Raw genomic sequence first — 12,628 nt, 5'->3', positions numbered from 1 at the left:
GATCCCCATTTTACAGATGGGGAAACTGAGTCAAAGAGGCTTTAAATAACTAGCCGAGGACATGTAGACTTGGACAGTAAGTGTCAGAGCTGGGATTACCCCAGGCAGGCTGGTTTAAGAGTCCACGCTCCAAACTCTGTCCTGGGCTGCGACGGCCCAAACGGACACCACCCAATGCCCCTCAGGGACACTGGCCACCAAGATCTCCCCAGGGTTTTTGCATCCCTGGTGTTCCTGTAACAGGTTCAGGCTCTGCCTTCCTGGACCCCCAGCCCCTCCTTCTGCTTCCAGCCGACACCTTCTTTCCCAAGGAGCAGATGGGAGAGCAGGAGCAAATGTGTCTCTCCAAGTCTAGGGGCTTTCCAAAGTCCCCCGCCCCCACCCCACCCCCCTGCTGCTTTCTGCCTCTGGCTTTCCTGGGAATAGTGACAATGTCTGAAAGGCACAGGAAGATGAGTGATCCAGGATACGCAAAAGAAATGAAAACATGAGCACCTAGGAGGATTTTAACATCCATGAGTTTCGCTTTCTTTATTTAGACAGAGAGTTTCAAATTCCATCTCCCTTGCTCTTACTTCTCTCTGTTCCCATGTGAATCTAAATACCGGCTCTCTCCCCGCTCCTCCACTCCCCCTCCCTCTCTCTCTCTTTCCCCAGTGACATTAGTGACACCTTTGTCTTGGAAACAGTAATTCTACCCTTTGGCCTTCCCTATCTCTTTGGTAGGCAGCCCTCCCAGGTTCAATGCCAAGGCTGCTCTGCAGACACCAACTATTTCTTTTTTATGCAAACCCAGAGGACTTCTCCTCCTTAAGGACTGCTCGCATCCTCCTGAAAGATCTTCTGTGACTCGCAGATGAAGACCGTGGCCCTCGCCCTGGCATTCCCGCCCTGGCATTCCCAGGCTGGCCCTGATCTGAGCTAATTTTCCAGCCACCACTCCTAACACCCACTTCTTTAGCCAATTCAGGCGACTTGCTTTCTCCTGGGCACAGTTGAACCTGCTCTGGGCTCTTGCCATGCCCTCTGAACCCCCTCCTCCACATGACTGACAGTTACTGCAGCCCAAGCCCCTTTCCAGAATATCTCCCTAGGCCCCAGTCAGAGCTCCACTTCCTTCCTCTTCTTTGGTTCTGGTTCTGTGCCCGCTTGTGAGACTTACTGCTCCCAGGGGCGGGCAACACGTCCCCCCTGCACTGTATGCATCCCCAGGGGTACAGCCAGGGGTTCAGGCGGCTTCCTCACACCCCTCACCCTGCCCCTGCACTGCACACTTCCCTAACCACCCACTCCCTCCCCATCTTATCTGCAATGCCCCAGAAGCTCCCTTCCTAAACAAACTGCCCTCCTCCTCCCAGAAGCCTCCCTGAAACTCAGCAGCTCCCCTTCCCCCCCTCCCCCTCCTCATTTCCCTCTCAAGTGCCCATCACTGCTAGAGTCCACCCCTCCAGCCCCTCTGGTCATCAGGCCCTCTCTGGTTGCTCACACACACCCCTCCCCCACCAACTCAGCCTGGACTCCTGGCCAGTCATGTGAAATAAATTCTCCATAGCCTCTTTGGGCCCTCTCGGCCCCTAGACTCACCCTCAGATCCCACAGGCATTGGGGCAATTCCACATGCAAGTGAATAAGAAACTTGTAGGAAAGCCAAGTGTAAAATCCCCGCAGTACAATCCCAAGGTTAAGGCTAATTTAGGTCCTCAACCTACACATCCCCTCCTTGGACACGTCAGCTCCCTCTGCAGCTCTTTCACATATGGGCTCTCTTCTCAAGACCTAATCAAACCTCCACCCCTCTCATTGTGCCCAGGCAACATGGCATCCGCTCAGCTAATCAGCCGGTGGCCTTGACTCCTACCTCTCCTCCAACAACTCATCTTTATTCATTCCTTTCAGAGGGTAGGTGTCCTTTCTCCCGTTCAAGGCCACCACCTCCAGCTGTGTGTGCCCTTGAGTCTGTTTCCTACTATCTCCTTCTTGGCTTTGGTCCATTCTGTTTCTCTCTCTCTCTCTCTCTCTCCACCCCCTCTCTCCCCCCTCTTCTCCCTTGGATATGGGCCTTGCCAAGAATAGGCTGGTGAGGCTAGTGATATGGGTGAAATTGTGTCCCCAAAAGGATATGTCCAAAATTCCTGACACCTAGCACTTCAGAAAGCGACCTTATTTGGCAAGAGCGTCTGTAGAGAGGAAATCAGGTTAAAATGAGGTTGGATGGGCCCTAATCCAATACGACTGGTGTCGTCATAAAAAGGGGAAATTTGGGCAGAGGGAAGATGATGTGAAGACACGCGGGTAGAAGATGGTCACATGAGTCTACAAGCCGACGGCTGCCAACCTGTGCTGGCAGACACCAGAAGCTAGAAGAGCTTGCCTGGAGAATTCTGGAAGAATGCTTCCCAAGAGCTGTCAGAGCGTGGGCCTGCGCACCCCTCCATCTGAGACTCGTAGTCTCCGGAACTGAGACAACGCATTTCTGCTATTTTAAGTGTTGGTGTTTTGTGGGAGCCGGATACGGCTCGGGAGGCTGCCCCCGAGAAGGGCTCTGCCACTTCCTCGCTGTGAGGCTGGGGTCCCGGAATGCCAGTTGAATGTGGAGTCTCCCTGGGCCTCTGTAGGAATGCCGAGGACATCCTGGCAATCATCAGTTTAAAACTGTGCTTTAAAAGTGACCCTAGAGGTCCATGATGTGTGTAAGTCTGTAAACCTGAGGCACACCGAGGACGCATCCCACGTACCTTCGAATCCCCAGCTCCGAGCATGGGGCCTGGTACCCCGCAGGCTTCCTGTGCTGTGGATGGAGTCAGTGAATTCTGGTCAGTGAAGGTAGCAGGCATCCAGGGAGGGTTCGGGGTTTCCAGGAGTGTCCCCGACCCTAACATAATTCGTGTACACGTTCACACAGACTAGACCCTGGAACACACTCGGCCCCATTCTACAGTCAAGACAATCGAGTGAAGTTTCGGGATGGTGGGTTTTGCTGCCAATTTCCCAAGGGCGACTCAGCGCTCAGGGACAGGCGCAGGCTGGAACTCAAGAGCCTGTGCTTTCTTGTCCTTCCTTCTGTCTTTCCAGGAAGCCCTTGGAACAGCATGTAAGAGCAGCTCTTTCCATCCAGCCTGGCTTCCTGCTTCCAGCTGCAAGAAGATGAGCAGGTCCTCAGGATCACATTTAAATGGCTGTGACCACAGTGTTCCCGTTTGAAAACTGGAGCCTGGCAAGCGCCCTCCCCCTCCGCCGTGCAGGCCTTTAAAGTGGTCTGAATAATGTATTCCACTTCTGCCAGTCTTCCTTGCTCCCCGTTAGCGCTTCCAAAGCAGGGCGCCCTTCATATTCATCTTTACGGCCTGCGGCTCTGCTCCCAGTAGGAGCTCAACAAATGTTCTGTCAAACAAACGAACAAACAAACAAACAGAAAACAATTCTTGAGTCCTCGGGTCAATGCTGGAGCTCAATGACAGGAAAGAACCTAACTCAGCGGAGATTTGCCAGCCACCCATTCTGTCAGGCTCCCTCCGGCAGCCCCTGCCAGCGACCATCGTAAACGAGGACTCCATAGGTTTTCGAATCCACACCCTCTTCTCTCCCAGGCTCTCACAGCCAGGACTCCCAGAGCAGGAGGCAGGAGCTGAAGTGAGATGATGTCTACGCGCAATCTGAGTAATTGTGCTTTTGGGGAAATAGATGCCAGAGGTTCCTCTGAGTGTCTGGATGATAAAGGGAAGGTACTTCTCCTCTGCCCCAAAGGCTTTTTTTTTTTAAATTTTAATTAGTTTCAAGTATACAATACATTGGTTTGACACCTATATAGTTAGTAAAATTATCTCCCCAATTGCTCCCTTCCTCCCCTGACCCTCCACCTAGCCAATGTATTAATGCTAATTGCATCCCCTATGCCATGCTCCCCATCCCCGTGACCATCCATTAGCTACTAATTTGTACTTCTTTAAGTCTTCACCCCATTCTCCCAGGCCCCTAAACCCTCCTCCTCTCTCTCTGTCACCAAATTGTCCACTATATTTGTGAGTCTGTTTTTGATTAGTTTGTTCTTTTTATTCCTTAAATTCTGCATGTACTTTTAATGTTCCCAGGATCCATGGTGGGAGCTAAGTACCCCAGATTGGGCAGGAGAGAAGCCTGGAGGATCAAGGAAGCTGGGTAGTTACAGGTCAAATCCTGAGGCACAATCCTGGCCTTGCATTTCTAGCAGGCTGTGTGGACAAACCAGTCCAGCGAGACTCTTCCTGGGTCTATCTAAAAAAATACTTTTCTTCAGGCAGTGCTGTTGTCTTGGTCGCTCCGTGCAGCTCACGCCTAGAAAAGCTTTACTATATGTACGTGTGATAAGTGCCCACAATCAGCTGTTTGAATGGTTAGGTGCTGAGCTAAGGAATGCAGTAGACCTGCAAGCATTTATCAGTGGAGCCAAGACTCCCACGGAACAGCACACACAGTACTGGGGAGAGGGGTCAGGGCACAGGTGTTAGAGCTGGGCTGGGTTCCAGTCTCCGAGCTGCGTGCCCTAGATACATTACTCCACATCTTCCTGGCTCGATTTCCTTAAGTGCACTAATCATAGTACCTACTGCACAGGGCCACTTCCGAAGATCGAATGGGATATGTGTGAAGCACTTAGAACAGTTCCTGGCACTTTGTTAGTGTTGTTATTGTTATTATTATTGACTCTATCAAATGAGGTATTATATACACAGTGCTAACCAATGCCTGGCACTTATCAAGTATTCAGGAATGTTAACTGCTATTCTTCTTCTTCTTATTATTCTGATGATGATGATGATGATGATGATGATGAATAATTATTATCATTTTTATTTTTTTAAGTTCTAAATTAGTTATCTATTGCTATATATAAAATTACCCCCAAAGTTAACAGCTTAATACAACGATAAACATTTATTGTCTCATGTAGTTTCTGTGGGTCAGGAATTTGGTAGCAACTTATAACTGCTCGGTTCTAGCTCAGGATTTCTCAAGAGATTGCAGACAGGCCAATGCCTGGGGCTTGACTGGGATCTGCTACTTAGCTGGTTCACTCACATGGCTGGCAAATCGGTGCAGGCTCTTGGCAGGAGGCTTCAGCTCTTCCCCACGTGGACTCCTGCACGGGGCTGCTTGAGGGTCTTCACAACATGTCGCGAGTTTCTCCTCCGGTGAGTAATCCAGGAGAGCTAGGCGAGAGCCACGTGTCTTTTATTGGGAAACTCCGCCACCATGATCGATGAGTTACACAGGTCAGCCCCGTTCATTTTGTTCATTTTGGGTGGGGCTACGCAAGGGCGGGACCCCAGCAAGGACCCCCAGGGGGACCATCCCGGAGGCTGGCTGCTGAAAGTCCTCAATTGCGTGGCAGAGATCAGGAGCACCATAGTTCAGATGAGGGGGAGAAAAAAGAAGGTTAAAGTCCCCTGCGATGTTCGGGGTTTTTTCAGCTAGATCTTGTGGGATGTCTTTCACCATTTCATTTTCTTCATATTCCTTACTTCTGTAGTACTTGGAAAGGGGAGGGTAGAACTTTTATAATCTGAAAGACAGAAAGGAAGCAGGAGAAGTGTGAGGAAAAGTTTTAAAGAGGTGAGCAGGACTTATTCGAGGACTAGTAAGCAGGGAGACTGACATTGTGAAGGAAAAAAAGTCTAGAAAGAAGGTGATACAGGAAGCCTGGATCTGCTCAAGGAGAGCCCCCAAAGCCAAGAAAATACACCTAAACTAGCTAGAGTAGAAAGTGAACGTTAAAGGCATAAGGCTTTGGCTAAACACATTTTCAAAATGCCCGTTGGCTTGTTGGGTGTGGGGGGTTTTGAAGGTGAATGATATTCTCCTCTAAGGGGCGTTTGCTTCAGTGCGAGCCCGCCCTAGAGAGGTTAAGGCAATACCAGGAAATGCACTTTAATAGCTTCCTTTTATCAGACTAGGAAGCTCCAGTTGATAAGAAAGTTGGAATCCAGCCTCCCAGTTGGAAGGGGCGCTTCCCCAAAGGAAACGCTGGGGTGGGAGATAGTCTGTGTTTACGCAGCATGCCCGGCATGTCTGCCGTGTGGACAAACTGCACCCTCGGCTCAGGTCGAGATAGACCCGCCTGACCTGGAATAGCCCGTGTCCTATGTCCAGCCAGTCTTGGGAGGAAGCGCCTGCCAGACCCATCCAGCCAGGGAGCTCAGAGTTGCTGGGACACGTTGCTGGCGAGGGCCACTCTGCATACCACCGCCCTGACACTGCTCACTGCCGGGCTGGGCAGGGCCAGTGCAGTCACTTAAGTATCCTCTTCATGTCCTGATCGGAAATGTTGGGCTCTTCCAGTTATTCCAATCAGCAACAGGGACTACCTTATGATGCCTCTAAGATGTGACTTTGGTCCACTCATGAAGACAATACTAAAATCCAACATTTGTAGATCAGTGTGGGGTCCCCATGTCCTCCAAATATGACACTGAATAATTTGCAACCCTGGAGTGTACTGTGCTGCTGAGAGAGGTGGCATGAGTCAGGCATTTTTGGAATTGAATGAGCACCACCCCTTGAGTGTGACCTTGACAAGTGCACTCGCCGCTCAGAGCTTCAGTTTCTCCATCTGGGAAATGGGGAGACAGCTCACAGATGAGAAGCCCTTGACAGTGCCTAGCATTTAGCAAGAATTCATAGACAATGACCACCACCATGATCTCATTATTATTTCTTGCCTTCTAGTCTTCATCTGGATGTTATTCCCCAGCCCAGAATGCCCTCATCCCCCCACTTCCCCTTCACTTTTCTTAAAATTCAACTTCAAATACCACCCACTTCCTTTCAGAGAGGACCCATATCAAGCTCCCAGGCTGGTTGAGATGCTCTGATTCTCCAAGCCCTGGGCAGTTGTCCATGTTCTCTTCGTGGCACAAAGCACTTAACATAGGGATGGCTGGTTGACCAGTTGGCCTCACCCACTGTAGACTTCTTGTAAGCTTACTCTTCTTTGTATTTCCCAGCACGTAGTGTAGGCACTCCCCACATGTCCAGACAATGCAATGTTGGGCTTGTTTCACAGTCCATAGGTCAATCCACAACTGTATGGTAACAGCCCTAGCAGGCTTGCTACTGGAGAAGGACAGGGTTTGGGGCAGAGGGTAGGGATGAGCAGCTTCCTGTCCAGCAGAGCGATCTCCCTTACAACACAGCAAAACCTGAATTCACATTAGAAATAATGCTTTCCCCAGGGAAGATATTAGGGGTACAAAAACACTAGCCAGGGGATGGAGGGGGTGCAGCCGAGACCTTTCCCCTGACTTCCAAAAAGTCCTTAATTCGGCTCCAGCCTGGACCCAGCACCTCCAGGAGTTCCCTAGAACTAAGGAGTGGCTTTCACAATCTCAGAGACTCTGGGAAAAGTCCAGGGTCATCGTGTGATTCATAGGGTGGAGTGAATGCTGTAAATTATACATGTGCTTTTTTGAAAATCCATTAAAAAACATAGTCTCCTGTGCCTGGCTTCAGCCATCTATCCTAAGGGAGTTACTTCCTGATGGGCAGAGGCATGTTGGTTCCTTAAACCTTCCAGTGTCAACCCAGTTGCCCAATCAGGTAACGCTCTATCCCTCCTGTCAACTCTGCCCCTTTTCACACCCTCACTCTAAAGAGCCTTGCTGCTTCCTAAGTCCTGCAGAGTCTGGCTTTGAATGAATGCAGCCACCTCCAAGCCGCTCTTCCTGGGTGCTGTCGCTCCTCTCTCCCTTCCCCTCCTGGGCACCAGTGCCAGGTGGATGGTCCTAAAACAGTGCACGTGTTGCCCATCCCCTGCTCAAAAATATTTCAGGGATTCCTGCTTAACTATAGAATAAAATTTGACATCATCCCTGGGGATCCGAACCCTTCCCTACCTGGCTCCACCATGCCCTTTCAACCGCGGCTGGTTGGTTCTGATCGCCAGCTCCCATGCTGTCCTTGGCGCACCCCAGGTGTGTGCCCACCTGCCTGGATGTGCTTCCTCACTCCTCTCCTGGCAACCGATCACTTAAGGCTTTTTTCCACTTCCCATAGATTGGCCCAGGAAATAGCCACTAGCTCCAAGGAGCTACTGAGCACTCGAAATGTGGCTAATGGCACCGAGGAACTTAATTTTGTATTTTATTTAATTTTAATTCATTAACAGTTAAAGACACACTCAACTCAGTTATTGCAAAATGCTTAAGTATGTTTGGAATGATTTGGTTTTGTGAATCTACCTTTTCAACTGTTAATTTTATGAAATCTAAATACAGACTAGTTATTTTCTATGAAAACTTAGCACCTGAATTAAGATTCCTGCAAATGTAAAATTCACACTAGATTTTGAAGACAGTACAAAACCAAGAAAGTAGATCTCTTTATTAATCTTTATATTGTTTACATCTTGAAATGATATTGGGTAGGTTGGGTTTAATAAACTATATTGTAAAATCAATTTTACTATTTTTTTTTTTTTTTTACTTTTCTAATGTGGCTACTAGAAAAATTTTAATTACGTATGTGGCTTGCATTATATTTTTATTAGACAGCCATGCTCCATATTCTAGATTCCTGAAGCAATCATCAGTACAGTTCATTTAAAACTTAACATATGCAACTTAAAAAAAAAGCTTTATCTTTACATAAGAAAATCATTAACTGCTTTTAATCCCCAATGCCTAGCAGCAAATACTATTATTATTTGGCACCTGTTTTGGGCCTGGCACCTTGTCAAGTGCTTTACATGTTACCACACTTAATCCACTCAGCAACCGAGTGAGGTGTGGGCATAATTAGCTCCATTTTTCGGACAAGGAAAATGAAGCTCAGAGAGGTTAGGTGGTTTTGCCAGGATATTAATGGTAGACACATGAGGTGGCAGAGCTGGGATTTGAACCCACTGACGCTCTTTCTTGATAGGGATGGGCACATACTAAGTATCTGCTGTTGATGATGGCTTAAGTTCTAGTTTCTCCACACAGGCAAACTCTATTGTCCTGCTTGCCCCGCTGTGAACAGGCTACTTGACTGATGTCTATTATGTGATGATATGTCCTAATCATCCTGACCGCATACACTCCTCCAGTTAGTTCAAGTCACTTAATAACCCATGATGTGGTATTATCTAGCCTTTCCAAGATAGCATAGTGTGTAGTAAGATTCAAGACTCTGGTTCTGACAAATGGGGCCAAAAGTCTCTTCTCTGGTCACTGCATAGGTGCCCACAGTCCCAGAGGGTTGGAAATCTAGCTCACAACCCTCAGAAATGCAGGAAAATGATTTGGGATAGGCAGATGGCACATACTCATTTAAATTATATACATTTAGTGAGGCTTTACAATACACCATGCTAGATACCGAAGATACAAGGTAAGTTAGCTGTGCCCTTGCCTCAAAAGGCCCACATTCTGATGCAATAGGTGATAGATGGGACAATTACAGCCTACTGTGACAAGGGCTCTGATGGTGGGAAGTGAGGATGCTGTAGGACCTCAGAGGCCAGATACCTAAAACAGCCTGTGGAGGGGGAGAGGGGAAGGAAGGAAGGAAGAGAAGGAAGGAAGGAAGGAAGGAAGGAAGGAAGGAAGGAAGGAAGGAAGGAAGGAAGGAAGGAAGGAAGGGAGGAAGGAAGGAAGGAAGGAAGGAAGGAAGGAAGAGATGAGACAGAGGGAGAGAGGGCAGGAAAGGAGAGGGGGGTGGGGAAAGGAATTGAGCTGGGGAAAGAAGGGACGGGGGATCGGAGCAGATAGCCTGAGATCCAAAACAGGGAGCATTTTGGGTGTTTTCTACCACTGCTGGCCAAACTAGAAAAATGGCAGGCACTGTTGGGATGGGCATGGAATTCACCAAGAGTAATTTGGCAAAAGAAACATCTCCTTAAGAAAATACTATTATTCCATGAGATTACTATGCTAAAGGATGAAGGGAAGGCTTTTCAGAAATACCTCCTAGTTCCTGGCTATTGATAAAGTGCCCACACTATTATTTGTTCCTTCATTTATGAAGATTTAATCATTAAGAATAGGTCTGTGGAGGGATAAATCTTTTGAGGACAAAATTGTAGGTATATAATTTGTTTAGATTTTCTAGCAGAACTCATGTGCTTTCCAGGTGAGTCTATTGGGTAAATTATGTCTGTCCCAAGGGGAGTTAAATAGCCCCCCAAATTCTAATTCTTTAATTACTGTAACAAATTAGCTAAGAGTCTGTGACTTGCTCAATTCTTAGAGAGAAAACCCCCTAAGGCAATAGGTGTTAATCTTGATTTTTACATTAATTTTTTGAGGTCACATTGGTTAATAACACTATATAAATTTCAGATGTACAACAATATAATTTACTATCTGTATACTCTATTGCATGCAGCTACTATGGAGAACAGTATGGCGGTTCCTTAAAAAATTAAGAATAGAACTACCATATGATTCAGCAATTTCTCTTCTGAGTATTTACCCCCCAAATACGAAAACACTAATTCATATGTATATATATGTACTCTTATGCTCCTCATAGCATTATTTACAATCGCCAAGACATGGAAATAACCTAAGTGAGCACTGATGGATGAATAAAGAAGATGTGGCATGTGCGTTCGTGTGTGCGTGTGTGTGTGTGTGTGTGTGTGTGTGTGTGTGACACTACTTAGCCATAAAAGATGAAATATTGCCATTCACGACAACATAGACGGATCTTGAGGGTATCATGCTAAGTGAAATATGAAAGCTGAGCACCCTTCTGTCCTCCCAAATACAGACACAGGCAGCCCTGCGGAGCTCGACCTCCTCCTGGAGCTGGGCTGAACGTCGTGGGGGTGACTTTCTTCACTTTCCCTGAGGCCTTGAGCAGGGTGAATGGATATCTGGAGACTGGTCCAAACTCATTATGTGTCTGCTATCCTATAAAGTGCTCATTGACTTCTTGCCCAATGTGGCCTTGGGAAGGGCAGTGACACTCCAGAGCCTCAGCGGACTCCTACCAGAGGTCCCCAACCAAGGACTAGCTGATAAATGATTTAAATGCAGTTTCAACATTTCCCTATTGGGATTCATTGTAACAGCCCAGGAACATGGGTGTTTTTGAGTCTAGTTTAGACCCCATGTCTGTAAAAAGGAGTCAGTTTAGATGCTATCTCATAATATCTTCCTAGCCAGTATGCACTTAGTTCCAGGCAAGAGAAGTCCTCACGTCAGCCAGTGCTTTAAAGGGTCTTGCTCTGGCCCTCTCCAGGTGCTGTCCCTACTCATGGGGTAAGGTCAAGGGACCTGCCCAGAGTCTGGACTTCCTGACCCCTCCCCACCAACCCAATGCCAGATACTCAAGATCCCAAAGTTCCTTATTTAATCAGTCCAAGTCTGTTCTCCTGAGTCTGTCTTCAGGGGACTCTGTACCACTAGTGTGCCCACCGTCAGGCCTGAGGGCTATCCAGTAGTGGCTATTGGTGGGTCTGTGCACAGAGCTTGAGCATGTGGTCTGAGGCATCTCTTCATTACCCATGACCTTGACAACATAGGTACAAGTTCATCAATTGGATAAGTAAACACTTGACAGAAGGAAGCATGATGCCATTGATTGGAAGCTTGCATTGTCATCTTATATAATTCCTCCAAGTACTCTGAGATTATTATATCCACTTTATAGATTAGAAGACAAAGCTCATGCTCTTAATTTACTGTGTTGACATCTCCACCTGAAACTCTGCTCTCTGATTGAGGTGATTCCTTATGCCCACAGTGCTGGTGGGAAATAATAAATCCCACCCCTCTTCAGAGTTCGGATTTAGGGGGGCCACCCCTAATACGCATATATTTTTCTCATTGTTGCCTTAGACTCTTTTGACCAGAAACACATCCAGTTGCAGGACACATTAGCAGCTGTGAATGAACTTGAGCATAAGAAAGAGAAGAGATACATTTAAACCATAAACCACAGAAGGAAAGGCTCAGGAAAGATACAGGAGAACAAACAGACCATGACAATGTTGCTAAAGTTTCAAAGGGCATTTTAAAAAGCCTGGTTGCTCCTTCCTCAAAGAGTTTAAAACGGAACCTCTCATTTTGGACAGACACAGTGCATTTGTTCTATAAATTAATCGTCACGATGAATCTTTACATATAACTGCTCCCATTTTACAGATATGACAGGCAAGGCTCAGGTGTGTTAACTGATTTCTCACCAAGTCCCCACCACCACGCTGCTACTGTGCTCCCTCTCTGGAAACGAAACGACTAGCAAACACTCTGCTACGATTTGTATAGTTTAGACATAAAAGTGGATTACCTTACTACTTAAGAGGATTTTTCAGATTATAGTTCTGTGTATTAGCAAAGAAAGGGAATAAAATCACATGTGTGAAATTTACTTGACACACATAGAGCAGCTTCCCCGTGCTTTTATTTCCTCCTCTCGTCTTCTCATGGATGGGCCTGTCCCAAACTTCCTACAGCCAGGAGAAAGCTAATAACTAAAGCAAGAGAGGGATCTCGGTGACAGTATATCTTCTAGACGTCAAATTCTGTGATTCTGACTCAGCAGCTGCTGCTTTTCCCTGAATGCAGCCATGACCTAGTCCTTCTTTTCCTTAGCAGCTAACACAGGAGTTTGGAGACAGATATATTGATGACATTATTTGTTCTGGTAGCCAGCCTGCCACAGT

The sequence above is a fragment of the Pteropus vampyrus genome, unplaced genomic scaffold, assembly GCF_000151845.1.
Source record: "Pteropus vampyrus isolate Shadow unplaced genomic scaffold, Pvam_2.0 Scaffold143, whole genome shotgun sequence".
NCBI lineage: Eukaryota > Metazoa > Chordata > Mammalia > Chiroptera > Pteropodidae > Pteropus > Pteropus vampyrus.
The sequence above is the reverse complement of the archived record's forward strand: the minus strand, read 5'-3'. Positions refer to the sequence as shown.